This window comes from Lissotriton helveticus, chromosome 11 (genome assembly GCF_964261635.1).
Source record: "Lissotriton helveticus chromosome 11, aLisHel1.1, whole genome shotgun sequence".
Classification (NCBI taxonomy): Eukaryota; Metazoa; Chordata; class Amphibia; order Caudata; family Salamandridae; genus Lissotriton; species Lissotriton helveticus.
This window is the reverse complement of record NC_136072.1, coordinates 1,112,292,219-1,112,309,553: the sequence shown is the minus strand read 5'-3', so window position 1 is coordinate 1,112,309,553 and position 17,335 is coordinate 1,112,292,219. Positions and strand designations below refer to the sequence as shown.

General features: G+C 48.8%; 1 protein-coding gene across 2 annotated transcripts in view; it reads left to right on the top strand.

Moving 5' to 3' along the window:
* SLC2A11 (solute carrier family 2 member 11) overlaps positions 1-17,335 on the top strand; it is a 405,158-nt gene that overhangs the window by 191,591 nt on the left and 196,232 nt on the right. The window lies entirely within an intron of this gene.

Sequence of the window (17,335 nt, the reverse complement as noted above, 5' to 3'; positions counted from 1 at the left end):
TTCTATCAGCAATGTAAACTAACAATTGTTCTAGCAGCGCTGTAAACTAACAAGTGACATCTCTATCACTGCTGTAAACTAATAATTTGTACCTCTATCAGCAACGTAAACTAACGATTGGTATTTCTATCAGCACTGCAAACTAACAATTGGCATTTCTAGCACTACTCTAAGCTAACAACTGTTTCCATCATCACTCTGAGTTAACTGTTTTTTCAATCCGCACTTTAAGCTTACAATTTGTATTTCTATCAGCACTGTAAACTAACAATTTGTGTTTGTATCAGCACTGTAAACTAACAATTCGTATTTCTATCAGCAATGTAAACTAACAATTGACATTTCTATCAGTCCTTTTCTATTATCACTCTGAGCTAACAATTGGTATATCCATCAGTATTTTAAGCTAACAATTTGTATTTCTATTAGTGTTGTAAACTAATAATTGGTATTTCTATCAGCACTGTAAACTAACAATTGGTATTTCTATCAGCAATGTAAACTAACAGTTGGTATTTCTATCAGTGCTGTAAACTAATAATTGTTATTTCTATGTGCACTCTGTTCTAACAATTGGTATTGCTGTAAGGGTTATAAACTAACATTTGTTTTTTCTATTAGTGCTATCAGCTATCAATTGGTATTTCTATCAGCAATGTAAACTAACAATTGGTATTTTCTATCAGCACTTAAAACTAACAATTTCCATTTCCATCAATGCTCTAAGCTAACAACTGATATTTCTACTTTCACTCTGAGCTAAGAATTGGTATTTCTATCAGCATTTTAAACTAACAATTTGTTTTTCAATGAGCGTTGTACACTAATGATTGGTTTTTCTATCAGTGCTCTCATCTAGCAATTGGTATTTCTACCAGCACTTTAAGCTAACAATTTTTATTTCTATGAACGCTGTACACTAATGTTTGGCTTTTCTATCAGTGCTCTAAGCTAGCTATTTGTTTTTCTACCAGCATTCTGATCTACCAATTGGTATTTCTATCTGTGCTTAAACCTACCATCTCGTTTTTCTATCAGCACTCTAAGGGAACAAATGATTTTTGTTGTTCCCTAGACAGAAGATATGCTGTCTCTTCTGGACCTTTTATTTCTCACCATGGGCTTAGAGGACACCGCTTGCTTACCATTAGTTGGCTTCCCTGACCCTCTCTTTTCCTTGCTTTTTAGTGTCCCGCTGCTGCATGCTTCCTTACTCTTCATATGACTGTCCTTCCAGTTGGAGCAGGGAAGGATTTCTTGTTTCCTTCCACTGCTCATTTTTAGGTCTCACCTGAGCCAGCACATGCGCTGCTCTGGTGAGACTTTAAGAAAGTGGGCTTCAGAAAATGCTACCACTGTGGCCTAGAGCTTGCTGTTACGCGCGCGGGCGAGCGCTAAACAAGCAGAGGCGCCATCTGGCTTTCCTCTCTCGTCATGGGTCATCAGCTTTTAAGATACGAGAGCTTTCTTTCACATTCCTGAAGTCGATAGCTTCCTTGTCATTTGCGTTACTAAGCAATCCTGGGCAGAGCCAACTGTTAAATTAAATGAATCAGGTTATTCCTGATTACAAGCATCTCCTGAGAAACGAGGGGAAACTTTCAAAGACTGGAGATGCTTGTAATCAGCTTTCAAGACAGGAGAGATTTAATTCACATGCTTGAAGTCCATAGCTTCCTTTTCATTTGCCTGTATAGCCTTATCTCTCTTCTACCCCTCTACCTCTACTCTTCCTCTCTTCTACACCTCTACCTCTCTTCTACCCCTCTACCTCTACTCTACCTATCTTCTATCCTCTACCTCTCTTCTACTCTTCTACCCCTCTGTCTTATACCCCTCTACCTCTCTTTTACCCCTCTACCCCTCTACACCTCTACCCCTCTTCTACCCCACTACCCCTCTTCTACCCCCACCCTTCTTATACCCTCTACACCTCTACCCTCTACTACCCCTCTACCCCCTTACCCCTTTTATAACCCTCTACCCCTCTACTACCCCTCTGTCAATCTCCTACTCCTCTACCCCTCTACTACCACTCTACCCCTCTTCTACCCCTCTACATCTCTACTACTTTACCCCTCTTCTACCCCTCTACTACCCCTCTATTTCTCCTCTACCTCTTTTCTACCCCTCTACCTCTCTTCTACCCCTCTACCTCTACTCTAGCTCTCTTCTGTCCCTCTACCTCTCTTCTATCCCTCTACCTCTCATCTATCTCTCTACCTCTCCTATACTCTTCTATCCCTCTACCTCTCTCCTACTATTCTACCCCTCTACCTGTCTTTTACTCTTCTATCCCTCTACCTATCTTCTACCCCTCTAACCCTCTACTACCCCTCTACCCCTTTACTACACCTCTACTCTTCTACTACCCCTCTACCCTTCTCCTACCCCTCTACCCTTCTACCCCTCTTCTATCCCTCTTCTACCCTTCAACCCCTCTACCCTGTCCTACCCCTCTTCTACCCCTCTACCCCTCTTATACCCCTCTACTATCCCTCTACTCTTCAACACCTCTACCCCTTTTCTACCCCTCTTCAACCCCTATACCCCTCTTCTATCCCTCTAACACCACTCTACCCCTCTTCTACATCTTCTACCCCTCTTCCATCCCTCTATCCCTCTTCTGCCCCTCTATGATCCCTCTTCTAGCCCTCTACCCCTCTACTAACCCTCTACTCCTCTTCTACTCCTCTGCCCCTCTTCTACCCCTCCATTACCCCTCTTCTAACCCTCTACTTCCCCTCTACCCCTCTACTACCCCTCTCCTCCTCTTCTACCCCTTTACCCCTTTTCTAACCCTCTTCTACCCCTTTACCCCTCTACTACCCCTTTACCCATCTACCTCTCTTCTACCCCTCTACCTCTACACTACCGCTCTTATACCCCTCTACCTCTACACTACCTCTCTTCTACCCCTCTACCTCTCTTCTACCCGTCTACCTCTACTCTCCCTCTTTCTACCCCTCTACCCCTCTTCTACCCCTCTACCTTTCTTCTACCACTATACCCTTCTTCTACCCCTCCACCCTTCTTCTACCCCTCCACCCCTTTTCTACCCCTCTACCACCCCTCAACCTCGCTACTACCCCCTACCCCTCTACTACCGCTCTACTACCCCTCTACCCCTACTACCCCTCTATACCTCTACCCCTCTTCTACCTCTCTTCTACCCCTATACCCTACTATCCCTCTACTACCCCTCTACTACCCCTTTTCTACCTTCTACCCCTCTACTACCCCTCAACCCCTCTACTACCCTTCTACCCCTCTACTACCTCTCGATCCCTCTACTACCCCTCTTCCCCTCTTCTCCTCTACCCCTCTATTACCCCTCTACACCTCTACCCCTCTACTACCCTTCTACCCTACTACCCCTCTCCATCCCCTCTACCTATCTACTAGTCCTCTACCCCTCTTCTACCCCTCTTCTACCCTTCTACCACTCTTCTACCCCTCTACCCTCTACTACCCGTCTAACCCCTCTACTGCCCCTCTACCCTTCTACTACGCCTCTACCCCTCTTCTACCCCTGTACCCCTTTACTACCCCTCTAACCGGCGACTCGTCTACCCCTCTTCTACCCCTCTACTACCCCTCTACGACTGTTCTACCCCTATTCTACCCCCTTCTACTTCCCTTCTACTGCACTTCTACCCCTCTACCATCTTGTACCCCTCTACCCTCTTCTACCCCTCTACTACTCTATCCCTCTTCTACCCCTCTACCCCACTTCTACCCATCTACTCCTGTTCTACCCCTCTACCCCTCTACTCTTCTACGCATCTACCCCTCTTCTACCCTTCTACCCTCTTTTACTCCTCTTCTACCCCTCTACCACTCTTCTACCCCTATATCCCTCTTCTACCCCTCTACTACCGTTCTACCCCTCTACTACCCCGCTACTACCCCTCTACTACCCCTCTACCCTTCTACTACCCCTCTACCTCTCTTCTACCCCTCTGCCCCTCTTCTACCCCTCCATTACCCCTCTTATACCCCTCTACTTCCCCTCTACCCCTCTACTACCCCTCTCCTCCACTTCTACCCCTTTACCCCTTTACCCCTTTTCTACCCCTCTTCTACCCCTCGTCTACCCCTTTACCCCTCTACTACCCCTTTACCCCTCTACCCCGCTTCTACCCTTCTACCACTCTACCCCTCTTCTACCCCTCTAACCCTCTATCCCTCTTCTACCCTTCAACCCCTCTTCTACCCCTCTTCTACCCCTCTACCTGCTACTCTTCTACCCCTCTACCCCTCTTCTACCCCCTTCACATCTCTTCTACTCCTCTTCTACCCCTCTACCCTAATCTTCCCCTCTACCCCTCTTCTACTCCTCTGCCCCTCTTCTACCCCTCTATTCATCTATGCCCCTACCCCTCTTCTGCCCTTCAACACTCTACCCCTCGTCTACCCCTCTAACCCTCTTCTACCCTTCAACCCCTCTTCTACCCCTCTACCCGCTATTCTTCTACCCCTCTTCTACCCCCTTATAACCCCTTCTACTCCTCTTCTACCCCTCTACCCTCTTGTTCCCCTCTACCCCTGTTCTACCCCTCTACCCCTCTTCTACCCCTCTATTCTTCTATGCCTCTACCCCTCTACCCCACTTCTACTCTTCTACCCCTCTACCCTTCTTCTACCCCTCTTCTACTCCTCTACCCCTCTTCTATCCCTTTACCCCTCTACTACTCCTCTACCCTTCTACTACCCCTCTATTGCCAATCTACCCTTTTACTACCCCTCTACCCTTCTACTACCCCTCTGCCCGTCTTCTACCCATCTACTACCCCTCTACCCCTCTTCAACCCCTCCACCACTCTTCTACCCCTCTATCCATCGTCTATCCCTCTTCTACCCCTCTATCCCTCTTCTACCCCTCTTCTCTTCCACTACCCCTCTACCACCCCTCTACCCTACTACCTGTCTACCTCTCTACTACCCCTCTTCTATCCCTCTACCCCTCTTCTACTCTTCTACCCCTTTACTACCCCTCTACTACCCCTCTAACCTCTAGCCCTCTACTACCCCGCTACCACTCTACTACCCCTCTACCCTTCTACTACCCCTCTTCTACCCTTCTACCCCTCTATCCCTTTTCTACCCCTCGACCTTCTACGCTCTACCCCTCTACCCCATATCTACTCCTCTTCTACCCCTCTACCCCTTCTACACCTCTTCTACACCTCTACCCCTATACTATCCCTCTTCTACCCCTCTATCCCTCTACTACCCCTCTTCTACCCCTCTACTACCCTTCTACCCCTCCACCTGTTTTCTGCCCCTCTACTCCTCTTCTACCCCTCTACCCCTCAACCCTCTTCTACCACTCTACATCTACACTACCTTTCTTCTACCGTTCTTCTAGCCCTCTAACTCTACTCTACCTCTCTTCTACCCCTCTACCTCTCTTCTATCCCTCTACCTCTCTTCTACCCACTGCCTCTACTCTACTTCTCTACTTCTACTCTACCACTCTACTTCTCTTCTACCCCTCTACCTCTACTCTACCCTCTTCTACTCTTCTACCCCTCTTCTACACTTCTACCCCTTCTATCCCTCTTCTACCTCTCTATCCCTCTTCTACCCTTTTATCCCTTTTATCCCTCTTCTACCCATCTACCCCTCTTCTACCCCTCTACCCTCTTCTACCCCTCTACCCCTCTTCTACCCCTCTACCCCTCTTCTACCCTTCTACCCCTCTACCCCCTTCTACCCCTCTTCTACACCTCTACTACCCCTCTACCGCTCTTCTACCCTCTACCCTTCTTCTACCCCTCTACTAACCCTCTTCTACCCCTCTACTACCCCTCAACTCTTCTACCCCTCTACCGCTCTTCTACCCCTCTACCCCTCTTCCACCCCTTTATCCCTCTTCTATCCCTCTCCTACCCCTCTACTCTTCTACCCCTCTATCCCTTGTCTACCCTTCTTCCCCTCTACCCCTCTTCTATCTCTCTTCTATCCCTCTTCTCCCCCTCTTCTACCCCTTTACACCTCTACCCTTCTGCTACCCCTCTACCCCTCTTCTACCCCTCTTCTACCCACTGTAACTAGCAAAGACACTGTGTCATTGCAGCATCACTCGGCACCACCAAAGCATCACTCAGCACCACCACAGCATCACTTAGGACTATCACAGCATCACTCAGTGCAACAGCAGCATCCCTCAGCGCAACAGCAGCATTACTCAGTGACACCATAGCATGCCACCACAGCATCACTCAGCACCACCACATCTTCACTCTCCGCCACCACGGCATCACTCAGCATCACCACAGCATCACTCTGCAGCACCACAGCATTGCTCAGCGCCACCACAGCAACACTCAGCGTCACCACAGCATCACTCAGCACCACCACAGCATCACTCAACAACACCACAGCATCACTCAGGGCCAACACAGCATCACTCAACACAACCACAGCATCACTCAGCACTACCACAGCATCACTCAGCACCACCACAGCATCACTCAGGGTCACAACAATATCACTCAGTGCCACTACAGCATCACTCAGCACCACCACAGCATCACTCAAGGCCACCCCAGATTTACTCAGCACCACCACAGCATCACTAAGCAGCACCGCAGCATATCAGCACCACCACAGCATCACTCAGCACCACCACAACATCACTCAACACCACATCAGTATCACTCAGCATCGCCTTTGCAATAGTGCACCACCACATCATCATCACTCAGCAAGACGTAAGTGTCATTCAGCATCACATCAGCGTCGTCTCAGCACCAGTCACCACCACCACCACTACCACCTCAACATCACTCAACACCCCCTCAGCCTGCTCTCGGAATCTGCCATTTGCTGATTCTCCCCTAGCGTCTGGCTCCTGCTAGTGTTATAATACAGGTACTAGTTCACAACCTTCAAACTCCAATTGTTTATGCCCACTCAAAAAAAAACTTTAACAAACAACCATTGGAATAGGCAAAACCAAGTTGCCAGCATTGCAAGAACAAAAGAAAAATGAGGATTTTTTTATTGTACATACATTTTTTAACATGGTCGTTCTGTTGGACATAATGCCTTCTTGGTCATATATAATGTAACAAAAATGCTTCTGGCCCTTTCTTATTACAACTTTTCAGCATGCTGCACAGCAGCTACACTTCTCTACATCACAGCTTAAACACATTGGCAAAGTCAATAGCTCTGACTAAACACTTATAAGGCCCCAAAGGTGAGACCTATTGGCTTATGCCAATGCTTGTTTTAAGTGCTACTTCTGCATTCGTCATTAAACACTCCACAAGTGTGTTTTTCTGATCTGTCTCCCTTGCCTATTTGCCCCTTCACGTTCTTTCTCCTGCTGACCCTCTGCTGTTTGTCTGCTTGCCCCCAGCCCCTACCCACCTCTGTTGTTGTCAGCTTGCCCCTCCCTACCACCCTCCGATGTTGTCCATGTTGCACTCGACTTGTCCACCTTATCTCTGTGTTGCACCCATCCCCTCCCTCATCTGTGGTTCCTCCTGCCCATCTCCCTCCGTGTTGCCTCACACCTCACAATACACAAGAAAGTACTATTAGATGGTCAGCGCTGGCTGTGTCATAGCTCTTTTATCCCACATCTTCCATTGTTCATGTTTCCCTCCCTCCCCACCCGCCCTCCATCCCTCTGTGTTACTTCTTGTCAGCCCGCTGCACCAACAATAAAAAAATGCACTAATTCTGACTTCGTCATAGCGCTTTTTTTTTTACATGCTGTACAACATGACTAAACAACATTGACAAAGTCAATAACTCTCTCATAGGAGCGACCTATTGGCATTACCAATGCTTGTTCCATCTGTGTGCTAAGCTACCAATTGGTATTTCTACCATCACTCTAAGGTAACAATGAGTATGTTTATCAACACTAGAAGCTAACAACTGATATTCTATCAATACTCTACCCCAACTCATGTCATCATTGTGAACACCCAGAGCTACTCATTGTCATTACAAGGAACACTCTAACTTACAAAACACTATCTTTACTGTTTGTAGGAAGGTGGATATCTGACTATGGTTACCCCCAAACTTTTTGCATGGTGTTTAGCTGCTTTTTTACTTTAGTTGGCCTGGGATCCTGCTATCCAGGGCCCCAGGCTAATTGCTCTCTCCTTAAAATGGACTCCATGTACCTTAGGTACATACACAATTGGAATTGGCACACCTTATTGGCCCCTGTAACAGTGTACCCAGGTATCCAGGGCATAGGTGCTTCCAAGGCCTACCAGGGGCTGCAGCATGTATTGTGCCACCCCTGGCCTGGTCTCCATATTTGACACAACTGGCTGATCACTCAGCTGGGGTAAGTCGGTGTAACCACCCCTTACTTAGGTGTAGTATGCCTATACCTAACCTAAAATGGACACATATGTTCCTATCAGTCACTCCTATGGAAGGCCTCATCAATCCTGGAGGCAGAGTGCTTGGAAATATGTGAGATGGTGCTCTGGCATGAGCTGAGCCTGTCTGCAGCTTTCGGAACCATGTCCTTTAGCTGTTCCATGATATTGCCATACCATATACTCTTAAGTGCATTATAATCCTCGCGGTTAAATGCTATCTTAGGTTTGGCTTTATCAAAACATGTCGAGTAAGGTGTCATACGAATTGGAATACTACCCCCTCGCCAGTTCTGGCGACGGGGGTAGCATTCCACCCTTCTAGAGGGACACGACATGTACCTAGCCTGAACCCCGGTTAAAGTTAAACAGAGCCTTAGCATCACAAAATGGATGCTGCCACCACAGACACAAGTCTGACCTCCTGCTGCTGGGAGTCCTTCCAGCGAGGGCAGCTTGGACAAAGGGTTTCCTGCCTGGGGAGGTGCTAGCACCACTCCAGACAGGATTTTGTGTATTGGGTAGGACAGGGCTGACAGACATGCCTGGGGCACACAAGGTGTCCCTGTGCATAGGCCAGTTCAAACCGGTGCTGGGGCTTTCCAACCCCAGTCCTGGCGCGAAACTGGACAAAGGAAAGGGGGTGTAACCACCCCCCTTCCTGGTTACACCCAGAGGAGGGACCTAGTAGGTGATCCGGCCCCCCAGATTCGAATAAGAGTGGGAGCTGTGTCCTGAGACTTCAGATCATCCTGAATCAACTTGAAATAAAGAAGAAGACTGGACTTCGACATTCTGCTGCACAGAAGACGGAAGAGAATCTCCCTTGTGGCCAAGGAGTGACCACCCTGTGAATACAGGCACCAACCAGCAACTCGACGTCTGCTTTGCTGCCGCCTCCCGCCGGAGCCCGAGCCCAGAGCCTGACAAGACCCAGACTCCCAGACTTCTCACCGCCCGATCCACAGTCCCTGCAAAGAAGGGACCCGTGGAGGCACCGAGAGACGTGGGACCGGACATCTTGGAAGACCCCCGAGACGCTGACTGCGCAGCATCAGAGGCACCCTCGACGCTGTGCTTTGGGGTTTGAGAAGCCCTAACCTCGAGCAGCCCTTGCACCAAAGATCAGCCCCCCAGTATCTCCACGATCTGCGTGGGGCCCTTTTGCACCGTGCCACTCGATGCGCCATCCCGGCCACTTGCCACGTGGCTAGCGGCCATCTTGGCGACAAAACCTACAACTTTCACTACAGGTCTGGTTGCTCCAGACTTGCCCTTGCTCCTGTGAAAAGGAGCACCTGCTCTGACCTTGCTGGTCCGAGTAACAAGCCTTTTTCGATTCCTGCGTGGCTTGCATTAGCCAAGGCCTGTTTGCTTCTATCGAGTCGCCGACACCGCCAACAGCGAGAAGCCTGCGTGGGACAGCTCGTGACCGACTCCTGGACGTCTTCGACCCCTCGTGTCCACGTGGCTGCAGAGAGAAGCTACACCTCGACGCCTGTTTGCACCCGACATCGCCTGGTTCCACTCTGGTTCCACGGTAGTCACTGGCTAGTGACTTTGAACATTGTCCCCTCTGCTTTCAGGTCTTCACCTCTTCAGATCCACCCTTGGATCCACCGGAACTCTTCACATCGAGCCGCCTGCAGCATCTTCAGCTCCAAGCACCATCGACCTGCGTGACGAAACCCGACACTACTTCGACCCTATGCACCCGCTTCCTGTGGGTGAGGTAACTCAGTTCCGCCGGTGTTCCCACACTGGTACACACCTCTAGTGTCTGTGTCTCAAGTTTCAGCTTTCTAGGTCACTCGGAAGGTTCCTTTATAACTAACTTTGTACTTTTTACGCACCATTGACATTGCATTGGTAAAGCGTGCACTTTCCGCACTGCTCCCGAGTCCCGCGGGCCTTTCCCGACTTCTTCACTGCTAGTCCCGAACAGCTCCAGCGATTCCCCAGGCCCTAGGCCTCTTCACTTTCCCCATAGTGGTTCTTATACCACTATTTTAGTATATGGTTTAGGTGGCCCCTAGGGCTCATCCATATTGTGCAACTTTTGTGTATTTAAACTGTGTTTTGTTTTAACGCATTTGCTTCTGTGCTCATAAAGAGTATCAGGGATATTTGTAGTAATACATCTATATATATTTTCAATATATATCTGTGTGGTGTCCTTTCACTTGGTATTCAAGGGATTGTGTATGGTAAAACAGCTTGCTTCACATGCTTTTACAGAGTTTAGCCTAAGACTGCTTAGTCCATGCTACCCCTAGGATAGCTTGTCTATAAGGTTGACTTTACAACCTGCACCATAAGGGTTGCTTGGCATGATACAAGGTGATCACTAGAACTAGTGAGCATCATATATCAGGCCAACTTCTCACATTGGTGAGCAGCGGATTGGGATTTGAGCTTGCTGTTGTTTTACCATTACAATCTTTGAAAATATCATTTGAAAGATCATACAGGTACCTGATAGGTACACTAAAACAAGACTAGATATACTTAAGTTCTACTGAACTTAGTTGTTGTAGAGGATAGGGAGTAGCACACCCTGACTACAACTACTAGATAGGTTTTGTAGGAAAACACCAGTGTAGGTAGATTGCAACACATCCACCACACTAGAGCAATGTCTGGAGCAGAGGGATCCACTGGACTCATCTCTGTTGAGAGTGACCCTCCAAGGGCACCATCCAAATTTGCTACCTTTCCATTTAAGGAACTGAGGCAACTGTGTTCCATGAGAGGAATCAAAACAGGTCCTTCGCCTACAGCAGGACACCTCAGAGAGCTTTTAGACCAGTCTGAAGCTCTAAGGGACTCCAAACCAGGCCCCTCAGGGACTGGAGATGGAGGATCCCCCACTGAAGATGATGACTCTGATGCCCCTGCCCCTGTAGTTCAGGTAGATGAGGAAAACCAGACCCCTGGGAATACTCAGCCTGAGGAAGAAGAAGAGGAGGAGGAGGAGGAAGAGAGTGAATCTGATGATGGGACTAGCCAGGTGTTAGTCAGCAGGCTTAACCAGGCTAACTTAAGCTTATTTGGGACTGAAGGTGGGTCCAACCCATTCAGACCCCCAAATGGACTTAACCAGGAGCATAGGAGGAGGAGGAATCATTCAGGTGAATCCAATACCTCCCATGTTTCTAGAGGTTCTCATGGCAACTCCAGAAGGGAGTTGACTAGCCCTCAGAGAAGGGAACATGAGGTCAAAATGAGAGAGGCTGAACTTAGGATCCAGAGACAAGAATTAGAAGTTGCCCTGGCCAAAGAGAAACTTGCTAGAGCAAGGCAGCCTAGAGAGAGTGGATTAGATTCCACTGGTGGCAGCACTATCCATAAGGATAAAGACAGGTCCTATGACAATAGAAACCTGAGTAAGATTGTGCCCCCCTACAAAGTTGGGGATGATATCCACAAATGGATGACTGCACTTGAGAGAGCTTGCAAAGTACAGCAGGTCCCTCAGGAGCAGTGGGCAGCAATCTTGTGGCTCTCCTTTGAAGGTAGAGGCAGAGACAGACTCCTCACAGTTAGTGATGGGGATTCTAGAAACTACCAGGTCCTGAAGAGTGCTCTGATTGATGGGTTAGGCTTAACCACTGAACAGTACAGGTTAATGTTCAGAGACACCCAGAAGACACAGACTCAGGACTGGTCTGAATTTGTTGAATGTGCCACTAAGGCTCTGGAGGGCTGGTTGCTGGGAAGTAAGGTTACTGACTATACAGGATTGTATAATTTGATTATGAGAGAGCAAATCTTAAGTAATTGTCAAAGTCAGCTTCTACATCAGCACCTGGTTGACTCTGATCTAGCCTCCCCACAAGAATTGGGTAGGAGGGCAGACAAATGGGTCAGAACCAGGATCAGGCCTAAGAACCAGGGTGGTGTCCAAAAGAAAGAGACTACCAAGCCTCAAGAGAAGGGTGGGGATAAAAGTAAGGAAAAGACTTCCCCAGGGCCCCAAAACTCCAAGGATGGGGGTGGGTCCCAAGACACTTCTTCAACCCAGAAAAAGCCTTATTGTCATGTCTGTAAACAGGTTGGGCATTACAAAACAGACAGCTGTTGTCCCAAGAATGGCAATAAAGAGAATATACCTCCAAAGCCAGCTCCAACACCTCCTGTTACTGTCAGCAGTAATCCCCCAGGAAGTGGGAGCACACCCAGGAATCTGGGTGGGTTTACTTTTGGAGGACAGGTGGATTCTGGCCTAACCAGGTCCCCTACCTCAGATACTCTTGTCTATGAGACTGGCATGGGGTTTGCCAATTTCACTGCTTGCCCAAACACTTTGAGCAAGTATTGACAGGAGCCCCTCATCAATGGCTTGAAAGTTGAGGCCTTTAGAGACACAGGGGCTAGCATCACCATGTTGGCTGAATGTCTAGTCCCCTCAAGGCAACTTTTACCTGATGCCACATATCAGGTGACAAACATTGATGGAATAGAAACCAATCACCCCATGGCAGTAGTAAATCTTAGCTGGGGAGGTGTCACTGGCCCAAAGAGAGTGGCAGTGTCATCAAACTTGCCTGTAGATTGTATACTGGGGAATGATTTGGAAATCTCAGCTTGGGCTGAGGTTGAACAGGAAACCCATTCTAGAATGGTAAATCTCCATGGAAAGGTTAGTGGGACTGTGCTGGCCACAGCCCCAATACAAGATGTCCTTCCTGAAAAGGTTGGTAGGGCTGAGCAAACCTCAGCCCCATCTTCAGCTAACTTCCCTCCTGTAAAGATTAGCAGGGCTGTGATGGTAACAGCCCATACCCAAACTGAGTATCCTCCTGAAAAGGTTGGTGGGGCTGTGATGGCCACAGCCCAAACTCAAACTGATACATGTGTTGTGAAGCCTGAAAAGATGGATCACTCCACACAAACAGAGAGCATTGAGGAGGAAGAGAAATCTCCCTCCCACCAGACTTTAGGAAAGGATCAGCCTCCTCAGGGAACTGATCTTACCCCTGATGAAGGAACTGTCCCAGAGGTTGTTAGGCCTGGCCTGACAGAGCCTCTGATGACAGTGGACCCTTCTCAGGTGGGACCCAGTCTGGAGCAGGTAACCTGCCCCTCTCTACCTTGCCTTAGTCAGCCCAGGGCTGCAGAGGACAAGAAGGACAGTGAGCCCCAAAGGGCCCCCTGTCAAATAAAGCACCCCCATCAACAGATTAGGGGCACCGAAACTAGTAGCCCTAGTGAGGTAAAAACTTTAAAAACTCCTGAGGGAGCCCCCTTAAAAGTAGTTAGGGACCTCCCACAGATGGATTCTGTTGGGCACAGCCAAACCTGGGATCCCAAGGGCCCAAACCTGAACTGTCCCTCCAGTAAACCAAAAAGAGGGACCCAGCCTCCAGCTTTAGGTAGCCAGAGGTTGACCCTGAGAGCACAGTGCAACTCAGTCAAAGAAAGAAAGGCACACATGGTGGAGAGTGATTGGAGGAAGCTGAGTCCTACAGAGGAATCTCACTTCAGTACTCCATCCCAACACCAGCCTTTAACTTTGCAAAGACACACCACAGGTAGAGATTCCCTTTGGTGGAGACCCTCAGATACCCTTAGGGTGAGGGATTGCTTAGTGGACCATGAGACAGGGGGTAACCAAGCCAGAGCTGGTACTTCCTTATATGGCCACTTAGGCAATATAGGCTTACCTGGTCAAGGATAGCCTTATCTCCTTTCGTTTGGGGGGGTTATGTAGGAAGGTGGATATCTGACTATGGTTACCCCAAACTTTTTGCCTGGTGTTTAGCTGGTTTTTGACTTTAGTTGGCCTGGGATCCTGCTATCCAGGGCCCCAGGCTAATTGCTCTCTCCTTAAAATGGACTCCATGTACCTTAGGTACATACACAATTGGAATTGGCACACCTTATTGGCCCCTGTAACAGTGTACCCAGGTACCCAGGGCATAGGTGCTTCCAAGGCCTACCAGGGGCTGCAGCATGTATTGTGCCACCCCTGGCCTGGTCTCCATATTTGACACAACTGGCTGATCACTCAGCTGGGGTAAGTCGGTGTAACCACCCCTTACTTAGGTGTAGTATGCCTATACCTAACCTAAAATTGACACATATGTTCCTATCAGTCACTCCTATGGAAGGCCTCATCAATCCTGGAGGCAGAGTGCTTGGAAATATGTGAGATGGTGCTCTGGCATGAGCTGAGCCTGTCTGCAGCTTTCGGAACCATGTCCTTTAGCTGTTCCATGATATTGCCATACCATATACTCTTAAGTGCATTATAATCCTCGCGGTTAAATGCTATCTTAGGTTTGGCTTTATCAAAACATGTCGAGTAAGGTGTCATACGAATTGGAATACTACCCCCTCGCCAGTTCTGGCGACGGGGGTAGCATTCCACCCTTCTAGAGGGACACGACATGTACCTAGCCTGAACCCCGGTTAAAGTTAAACAGAGCCTTAGCATCACAAAATGGATGCTGCCACCACAGACACAAGTCTGACCTCCTGCTGCTGGGAGTCCTTCCAGCGAGGGCAGCTTGGACAAAGGGTTTCCTGCCTGGGGAGGTGCTAGCACCACTCCAGACAGGATTTTGTGTATTGGGTAGGACAGGGCTGAAAAGAAACAGACATGCCTGGGGCACACAAGGTGTCCCTGTGCATAGGCCAGTTCAAACCGGTGCTGGGGCTTTCCAGCCCCAGTCCTGGCGCGAGACTGGACAAAGGAAAGGGGGTGTAACCACCCCCCTTCCTGGTTCCACCCAGAGGAGGGACCTAGTAGGTGATCCGGCCCCCCAGATTCGAATAAGAGTGGGAGCTGTGTCCTGAGACTTCAGATCATCCTGAATCAACTTGAAATAAAGAAGAAGACTGGACTTCGACATTCTGCTGCACAGAAGACGGAAAAGAATCTCCCTTGTGGCCGAGGAGTGACCACCCTGTGAATACAGGCACCAACCAGCAACTCGACGTCTGCTTTGCCGCCGCCTCCCGCCGGAGCCCGAGCCCAGAGCCTGACAAGACCCAGACTCCTAGACTTCTCACCGCCCGATCCACAGTCCCTGCAAAGAAGGGACCCGTGGAGGCACCGAGAGACGTGGGACCGGACATCTTGGAAGACCCCCTCGACGCTGACTGCGCAGCATCAGAGGCACCCTCGACGCTGTGCTTTGGGGTTTGAGAAGCCCTAACCTCGAGCAGCCCTTGCACCAAAGATCAGCCCCCCAGCATCTCCACGATCTGCGTGGGGCCCTTTTTGCACCGTGCCACTCGACGCGCCATCCCGGCCACTTGCCACGTGGCTAGCGGCCATCTTGGCAACGAAACCTACAACTTTCACTACAGGTCTGGTTGCTCCAGACTTGCCCTTGCTCCTGTGAAAAGGAGCACCCGCTCTGACCTTGCTGGTCCGAGTAACAAGCCTTTTTCGATTGCTGCGTGGCTTGCATTAGCCAAGGCCTGTTTGCTTCTATCAAGTCGCCGACACCTCCAACAGCGAGAAGCCTGCGTGGGACAGCTTGTGACCGACTCCTGGACGTCTTCGACCCCTCGTGTCCACGTGGCTGCAGAGAGAAGCTACACCTCGACGCCTGTTTGCACCCGACATCGCCTGGTTCCACTCTGGTTCCACGGTAGTCACTGGCTAGTGACTTTGAACATTGTCCCCTCTGCTTTCAGGTCTTCACCTCTTCAGATCCACCCTTGGATCCACCGGAACTCTTCACATCGAGCCGCCTGCAGCATCTTCAGCTCCAAGCACCATCGACCTGCGTGACGAAACCCGACACTACTTCGACCCTATGCACCCGCTTCCTGTGGGTGAGGTAACTCAGCTCCGCCGGTGTTCCCTCACTGGTACACACCTCTAGTGTCTGTGTCTCAAGTTTCAGCTTTCTAGGTCACTCGGAAGGTTCCATTATAACTAACTTTGTACTTTTTACGCACCATTGACATTGCATTGGTAAAGCGTGCACTTTCCGCACTGCTCCCGAGTCCTGCGGGCCTTTCCCGACTTCTTCACTGCTAGTCCCCAACAGCTCCAGCGATTCCCCAGGCCCTAGGCCTCTTCACTTTCCCCATAGTGGTTCTTATACCACTATTTTAGTATATGGTTTAGGTGGCCCCTAGGTCTCATCCATATTGTGCAACTTTTGTGTATTTAAACTGTGTTTTGTTTTAACGCATTTGCTTCTGTGCTCATAAAGAGTATCAGGGATATTTGTAGTAATAAATCTATATATATTTTCAATATATATCTGTGTGGTGTCCTTTCACTTGGTATTCAAGGGATTGTGTATGGTAAAACAGCTTGCTTCACATGCCTTTACAGAGTTTAGCCTAAGACTGCTTAGTCCATGCTACCCCTAGGATAGCTTGTCTATAAGGTTGACTTTACAACCTGCACCATAAGGGTTGCTTTGCATGATACAAGGTGATCACTAGAACTAGTGAGCATCATATATCAGGCCAACTTCTCACACTGTTGTTCTGCTGAAACTATTTATATCAAGAGTAAAACAGAACAGTCAATATTTATATCAATACTCTAGACCTACTCTTAATACCTCTGGTGGCACTATTTCAATGGTTTTGCCATACGCTCACTATCTCTAACAATATTCCAGCCCTCCTCTCACAATATATTATAGCTTCTTAGAAACACTCCAAACGTACACTTCATCTAGAATCTGATGCCTTCACTATCTTTATTAATACTCTGCCCAGTCACTCAACTATCTAGATAGCAACACTCAGTGTACACATGTTATCTCTTTCCACATGTAGGTGCCCTTTCTGCCCCCATCAGTGCCTCAGCCTGGCCTGCTCTCCCTATTAATCGCTGCTCTTCTGATACCAGGTCTACCAACATTTATCTGTGCACTTACTACATCTATCAACACTTTCCCTGCACTTGTTCTATCAGTTATTACTTCATGCCTACTCTTGCACCTCAGTCAGCACTATTTCTGTCAGAATTCAGAATTCAAAATACTTTATTCGGT